The following is an 8,290-nucleotide window of genomic DNA, read 5'->3' as shown; positions in this document are numbered from 1 at the left end:
CATTTCTATGCCATATTTATACAATCCATTCATATCTTAATGTATATTTATTATATTATACATTATTATGCCTTATAGGTATTATACCTATAAGCCATATCCATACGATTCATTCACTAGTGCCGCCCCTCACTAGGTTTATAATTGTTATATCATTGATATACAATTTATTTCTATATATATGGCATTTATATGCCATATCCATACAATGCATTCACATTTCAATGTATATTTACTTGTTATACATTATTATGCCTTATAGGTATTATACCTATAAGCCATATCCATACGATTCACTTATATAAATATATGTATATTTTTCTATACATAATTTTTTTTTACTTTTGTATGGTTTTCTATGCATATCCATAGTTTATATGGATATGCTTGGCGTTCTATATAGTATTGACAAATTCATATGCATAACATAAGTTTTGACCAATACGAGGAGGGGCCCGCCAACGACCACCTCCCTATAGTAGTTTTTTACCCCACGCACTATTGCGTGCCTGTTTACAGTACTAGTGCCAGCTATCACTAGGTTTATATATCGTGTTTCAGTGATATATGGGTAAATTCTACCATTTATTCTTATGTATATGGCATTTCTATGCCATATTTATACAATCCATTCATATCTTAATGTATATTTATTATATTATACATTATTATGCCTTATAGGTATTATACCTATAAGCCATATCCATACGATTCATTCACTAGTGCCGCCCCTCACTAGGTTTATAATTGTTATATCATTGATATACAATTTATTTCTATATATATGGCATTTATATGCCATATCCATACAATGCATTCACATTTCAATGTATATTTACTTGTTATACATTATTATGCCTTATAGGTATTATACCTATAAGCCATATCCATACGATTCACTTATATAAATATATGTATATTTTTCTATACATAATTTTTTTTTACTTTTGTATGGTTTTCTATGCATATCCATAGTTTATATGGATATGCTTGGCGTTCTATATAGTATTGACAAATTCATATGCATAACATAAGTTTTGACCAATACGAGGAGGGGCCCGCCAACGACCACCTCCCTATAGTAGTTTTTTACCCCACGCACTATTGCGTGCCTGTTTACAGTACTAGTGCCAGCTATCACTAGGTTTATATATCGTGTTTCAGTGATATATGGGTAAATTCTACCATTTATTCTTATGTATATGGCATTTCTATGCCATATTTATACAATCCATTCATATCTTAATGTATATTTATTATATTATACATTATTATGCCTTATAGGTATTATACCTATAAGCCATATCCATACGATTCATTCACTAGTGCCGCCCCTCACTAGGTTTATAATTGTTATATCATTGATATACAATTTATTTCTATATATATGGCATTTATATGCCATATCCATACAATGCATTCACATTTCAATGTATATTTACTTGTTATACATTATTATGCCTTATAGGTATTATACCTATAAGCCATATCCATACGATTCACTTATATAAATATATGTATATTTTTCTATACATAATTTTTTTTTACTTTTGTATGGATTTCTATGCATATCCATAGTTTATATGGATATGCTTGGCGTTCTATATAGTATTGACAAATTCATATGCATAACATAAGTTTTGACCAATACGAGGAGGGGCCCGCCAACGACCACCTCCCTATAGTAGTTTTTTACCCCACGCACTATTGCGTGCCTGTTTACAGTACTAGTGCCAGCTATCACTAGGTTTATATATCGTGTTTCAGTGATATATGGGTAAATTCTACCATTTATTCTTATGTATATGGCATTTCTATGCCATATTTATACAATCCATTCATATCTTAATGTATATTTATTATATTATACATTATTATGCCTTATAGGTATTATACCTATAAGCCATATCCATACGATTCATTCACTAGTGCCGCCCCTCACTAGGTTTATAATTGTTATATCATTGATATACAATTTATTTCTATATATATGGCATTTATATGCCATATCCATACAATGCATTCACATTTCAATGTATATTTACTTGTTATACATTATTATGCCTTATAGGTATTATACCTATAAGCCATATCCATACGATTCACTTATATAAATATATGTATATTTTTCTATACATAATTTTTTTTTACTTTTGTATGGATTTCTATGCATATCCATAGTTTATATGGATATGCTTGGCGTTCTATATAGTATTGACAAATTCATATGCATAACATAAGTTTTGACCAATACGAGGAGGGGCCCGCCAACGACCACCTCCCTATAGTAGTTTTTTACCCCACGCACTATTGCGTGCATGTTTACAGTACTAGTGCCAGCTATCATTAGGTTTATATATCGTGTTTCAGTGATATATGGGTAAATTCTACCATTTATTCTTATGTATGTATATGGCATTTCTATGCCATATTTATATAATTCATTCATATCTTAATTTATATTTATTATATTATACATTATTATGCCTTATAGGTATTATACCTATAAGCCATATCCATACGATTCATATACTAGTGCAGCCCCTCACTAGGTTTATATATCTCATTTTAATTATATATTGGTAAATTCTATTATTTATTCTTGTGTATATGGCACTTATATGCCGCCATATCTATAAAAATGCATTTATATTTCAATGTATATTTTCTATATTATACATTATTATGCCTTAAAAAGTTATTATACCTACCATAAGGCGATATCCATACGATTCATTTATATAAAAGATATATGTATAATTTTCTATACATAATTTTTTTTTATGAATATATGGGTTTCCTAAGCATATCCATATAATACATTTAGTTTTATATGGATTAGATTGGTCTTCTTTATTGTATTGCCAAACTCATATTGATAAAATAAGTTTTGAACAATAAGAGGATCAGCCGCCAACCAACCAACCACTGCTACCATTGGAGGAACATATACTTACTTTTTATATGTCCTCTTACTTGAATGGTCCTCTCTTTACTTGAAAATTTCATTACCATAGGAATCTATTTATACATGGAATATGATTTCCACTACTTTTTCGCGTCACTAATAATTAATATGACGATACAGACTTGCTACCATAACATAAGTCTTGAACAATAATAGGAGCAGCCGCCAACCAACCACCAACCAACCAACCACTGCTACCATTGATAGTAATTTTATATGTCCTCTTTAGTTGAATTTCAATACCATAGGAATATTTATACATGGAATATGTTTTGCCACTACTTTTTCGCGTCACTAATAATATGACGATACAGTCTTGCTACCATAACATAAGTTTTGAACAATAAGAGGAGCAGACACACCAACCAACCAACCGCGCTGCTACCATTATATATACTTATATTTATATAAGTCCTCTTTACTTGAATGGCCTCTTTACTTGAATTTCAATACCATAGGAATATTTATTTATACATGGAATATGTTTTGCCACTACTTTTTCGCGTCACTAATAATATGACGATATAGACTTGCTACCATAACATAAGTTTTGAACAATAAGAGGAGCAGACACCAACCAACCAACCGCTGCTACCATTGAATGAACCATATATACAAACTTTTATATATGTCCTCTTTACTTGAATTTTAATACCATAGGAATATTTATACATGGAATATGTTTGCCACTTTATCATCGCGTCACTAATAAGATGACGATACATTTTGTTTGTTCAATATTTACTTATATATTGATGTTTCCAATTTAGGTCTTTTATATTTCTTCTTCCCTACCTTACACACCACAAACAAAGTGGCGTGCGATGCTGCAAGCAAGCATAATGATTATGCCCGCTTGCAACATCTTTATTATCGAATCATCAAGCAAAGGATAAGCTTCAGTGGATCGCAGTATGGCAGCTGCTCAACCACTTACAACACCTTGCCTGTTACAAAAGTCGTTTACAATTGATTCTAGGCTTTGTCATTGTATTAAATAATGCTTTTATATGTAACTAGCGCGGCATCAGGTGATCAAAGATCCTCCCAATTTACTATGTTACAAATTACATTGGCATCACATCCATTGTCGTTTATAAAGTAAATTATAAACTTTAAATGGTTTAGAAGCCATACAATGCAAATTGCCCCTTATTTATCATTGCAGTCCAGCACGGATACGACCTTAGAGGCGTTCAGGCATAATCCAACGGACGTAGCGTCATACCACTGTTCGCTCGAACAAGTATTGTGCCATTGGTCCGTACCTGCGGTTCCTCTCGTACTACGCAGGAATGCTGTCGCAACAACGTTTTGTCATTAGTAGGGTAAAACTAACCTGTCTCACGACGGTCTAAACCCAGCTCACGTTCCCTTGCATGGGTGAACAATCCAACGCTTGGTGAATTTTGCTTCACAATGATAGGAAGAGCCGACATCGAAGGATCAAAAAGCGACGTCGCTATGAACGCTTGGCCGCCACAAGCCAGTTATCCCTATGGTAACTTTTCTGACACCTCTTGTTAAAAACTCTTTAAACCAAAAGGATCGATAGGCCGAGCTTTTGCTGTCCCTGTGTGTACTGAACACCGAGATCAAGTCAGCATTTGCCCTTTTGCTCTATGTGTGGTTTCTGTCCGCACTGAGCTGGCCTTGGGACACCTCCGTTATTATTTGAGAGATGTACCGCCCCAGTCAAACTCCCTACCTGGCAATGTCCTTGAATTGGATCATACCTGAGTAATTGGAGTTATACCAAATTTTCAAATCAAAAATACATAAATGCACCGTTTTATTAAAGAATTTGTTTGCGATTATATAACAAACTCGTGATACTTTGATCAAGAAGCTTGCATCAAAACCCAATACCATAAGATATAATAAATATATCCGTATAATGGCTAGGAAATGATACACGTTCCATTTAATCAAGTAAGTAAGGAAACAATAAGAGTAGTGGTATTTCATTGGCGATACCAAACCGAAGTCTAATATCTCCCACTTATTCTACACCTCTTATGTCTCCTTACACTGCCAGATTAGAGTCAAGCTCAAAAGGGTCTTCTTTCCCCGCTAATTATTCCAAGCCCGTTCCCTTGGCTGTGGTTTCGCTAGATAGTAGATAGGGACAGTAGGAATCTCGTTAATCCATTCATGCGCGTCACTAATTAGATGACGAGGCATTTGGCTACCTTAAGAGAGTCATAGTTACTCCCGCCGTTGACCCGCGCTTACTTGAATTTCTTCACTTTGACATTCAGAGCACTGGGCAGAAATCACATTGTGTCAACACCCGCTAGGGCCATCACAATGCTTTGTTTTAATTAGACAGTCGGATTCCCCAAGTCCGTGCCAGTTCTGAATTGATTGTTAATTGATAATCGTTATAATTAATAAGAACTAATTGGTTTAACCCAATTAGTATTCTTAAAAATTTTAGCAAGAAAGTTCCACAATTGGCTACGTAACTAAACTATCCGGGGAACAAGTGACCAACATAAATGCCAGACACTCTATTTACCCAGAACGAGCACATAAACCATGTTATTGTTTCCCAATCAAGCCCGACTATCTCAATCTTCAGAGCCAATCCTTATCCCGAAGTTACGGATCTAATTTGCCGACTTCCCTTACCTACATTATTCTATCGACTAGAGACTCTTCACCTTGGAGACCAGCTGCGGATATTGGTACGGCCTGTTGAGAAGTTTGCGTGTCCCCACCATAAATTTTCAAGGTCCGAGGAGAAAATATCGACACAACAGTATATGTCATGCTCTTCTAGCCCATCTACCATATCTCTCTGCGAAAGACTTCCATGGTAGTACGGCTATAAAACAGAAAAGAAAACTCTTCCGATATCTCTCGACGGCTTCTTTATGGTCGTTCCTGTTGCCAGGATGAGCACGAGGCCCATATTTAATAACAAACGGATACTCAACAGGTTACGGAATTGGAACCGTATTCCCTTTCGTTCAAAATTATTCAAGTATATTAATTAGCTTGATTTATATAATATAATTATATTTGTATGGCATTTGTGTTTTACTTGAAAATTTTCGGCTTTCGCCTTGAACTTAGGACCGACTAACTCGTGATCAACCACTGTTCACACGAAACCCTTCTCCACTTCAGTCCTCCAAGGTCTCATTCGATTATTTGCTACTACCACCAAGATCTGTACCAATGGCAGCTCCATGCAGGCTTACGCCAAACACTTCTACGCATACCATTGTACCTTCCTACTCACTAAAGTTTCAAAATTTATATCACAAGTAATATAAATCATCTACTTTAGCGGTAATGTATAGGTATACAACTTAAGCGCCATCCATTTTAAGGGCTAGTTGCTTCGGCAGGTGAGTTGTTACACACTCCTTAGCGGATTTCGACTTCCATGATCACCGTCCTGCTGTTTTAAGCAACCAACGCCTTTCATGGTATCTGCATGAGTTGTTAATTTGGGCACCGTAACATTACGTTTGGTTCATCCCACAGCGCCAGTTCTGCTTACCAAAAGTGGCCCACTGGGCACATTATATCATAACCTTGAACTTCATATCAAGAAAGTTAAGGTTCTTACCCATTTAAAGTTTGAGAATAGGTTAAGATCGTTTCGACCCTAAGGCCTCTAATCATTCGCTTTACCAGATAAGATTATTTTATATAACATTAAAATGCACCAGCTATCCTGAGGGAAACTTCGGAAGGAACCAGCTACTAGATGGTTCGATTGGTCTTTCGCCCCTATACTCAATTCTGACAATCGATTTGCACGTCAGAACTGTTTCGGTCTTCCATCAGGGTTTCCCCTGACTTCAACCTGATCAAGTATAGTTCACCATCTTTCGGGTCACAGCATATATGCTCAAGGTACGTTCCAGTTAGAGGCATAAATAATATAAATATCATTATACATAACTATATAGAACGCCCCGGGATTGTGTTAATTAGCTATAAATAGTTAAAAAACTAATCCCATTATTAGTCAAGTTAATTACGCTATTAGGTTTATATCCCAATAACTTGCACATATGTTAGACTCCTTGGTCCGTGTTTCAAGACGGGTCCCGAAGGTATCCTGAATCTTTCGCATTGTTAATCATACAAGTGCATATAATAAACACAAAAATCAATGATAATTATGCCATTATATAATTCCGAAAAATTAACGCACTGTATTCATATAAATCTATCAGCACTTTATCAAATTAATAACATTTATTCTGTGTTAAAATGCAAGCAAATTAATTTGAATAAACTATAAGTTATATTTTATGATAAATTTTGTATGCTAATAGATTACAATGTCCTTATATGGAAAAAATGCACACTATTATCATAATATTGTTTAAATATTACAATTTTAATGATGAATTTTCCATAACGGATATTCAGGTTCATCGGGCTTAACCTCTAAGCAGTTTCACGTACTGTTTAACTCTCTATTCAGAGTTCTTTTCAACTTTCCCTCACGGTACTTGTTTACTATCGGTCTCATGGTTATATTTAGTTTTAGATGGAGTTTACCACCCACTTAGTGCTGCACTATCAAGCAACACGACTCTTTGGAAACATCATCTAGTAATCATTAACGTTATACGGGCCTGGCACCCTCTATGGGTAAATGGCCTCATTTAAGAAGGACTTAAATCGTTAATTTCTCATACTAGAATATTGACGCTCCATACACTGCATCTCACATTTGCCATATAGACAAAGTGACTTAGTGCTGAACTGATTTCTTTTCGCTCGCCGCTACTAAGAAAATCCTGGTTAGTTTCTTTTCCTCCCCTAATTAATATGCTTAAATTCAGGGGGTAGTCCCATATGAGTTGAGGTTGTGTATAACTTTTTTTTGCAATTAATTCTTTATATATAATGATAAAACATTTTATTAAATTCGTTATATATTTTATATATTTGTATGGCATTTGTTTGGTCTAACGAATCAACGAAGAATAATAATATTGTCAACGGCTTTCTATTTACTAATCTTTAATAAGAGACAATTCTAGATAAATTTTTTATGCTAGACATTTCTCAGTATTATTTGATTGAAAAAGAAAATATTTCTCTTCGTTTTTCACATTCAAATTATTTACTAATGTGAGATAATGTTTTTCATATATTTGTTAATATTATGAATAATATAATAATTAAATTATTATTATCCAATAATATACCATATGCTTATAAAATTTCATTATAAAATTTATATAAACAACTTAATTAGCATAGTCTTACAACCCTCAACCATATGTAGTCCAAGCAGCACTATAAAATTAATTAAAGTACATAACAGCATGGACTGCGATATGC

General features: G+C 34.2%; 2 non-coding genes across 2 annotated transcripts in view; both read right to left on the bottom strand.

Moving 5' to 3' along the window:
* Positions 1-3,841: 3,841 nt before the first annotated feature.
* Positions 3,842-7,812, bottom strand: LOC119562038. The gene has a single exon (XR_005221628.1). It is a non-coding gene; the product is annotated as a large subunit ribosomal RNA (ribosomal RNA).
* Positions 7,813-8,214: 402 nt separating this feature from the next.
* Positions 8,215-8,290, bottom strand: part of LOC119562094 — a 179-nt gene continuing 103 nt past the window's right edge. Inside the window, exon 1 of the ribosomal RNA XR_005221669.1 lies at positions 8,215-8,290. This exon is cut by the window's right edge and continues 103 nt beyond it. This is a non-coding gene — a ribosomal RNA (5.8S ribosomal RNA).

The sequence above is a fragment of the Drosophila subpulchrella genome, unplaced genomic scaffold (assembly GCF_014743375.2).
Source record: "Drosophila subpulchrella strain 33 F10 #4 breed RU33 unplaced genomic scaffold, RU_Dsub_v1.1 Primary Assembly Seq391, whole genome shotgun sequence".
NCBI lineage: Eukaryota > Metazoa > Arthropoda > Insecta > Diptera > Drosophilidae > Drosophila > Drosophila subpulchrella.
This window is presented reverse-complemented; position numbering and strand designations above follow the sequence as displayed.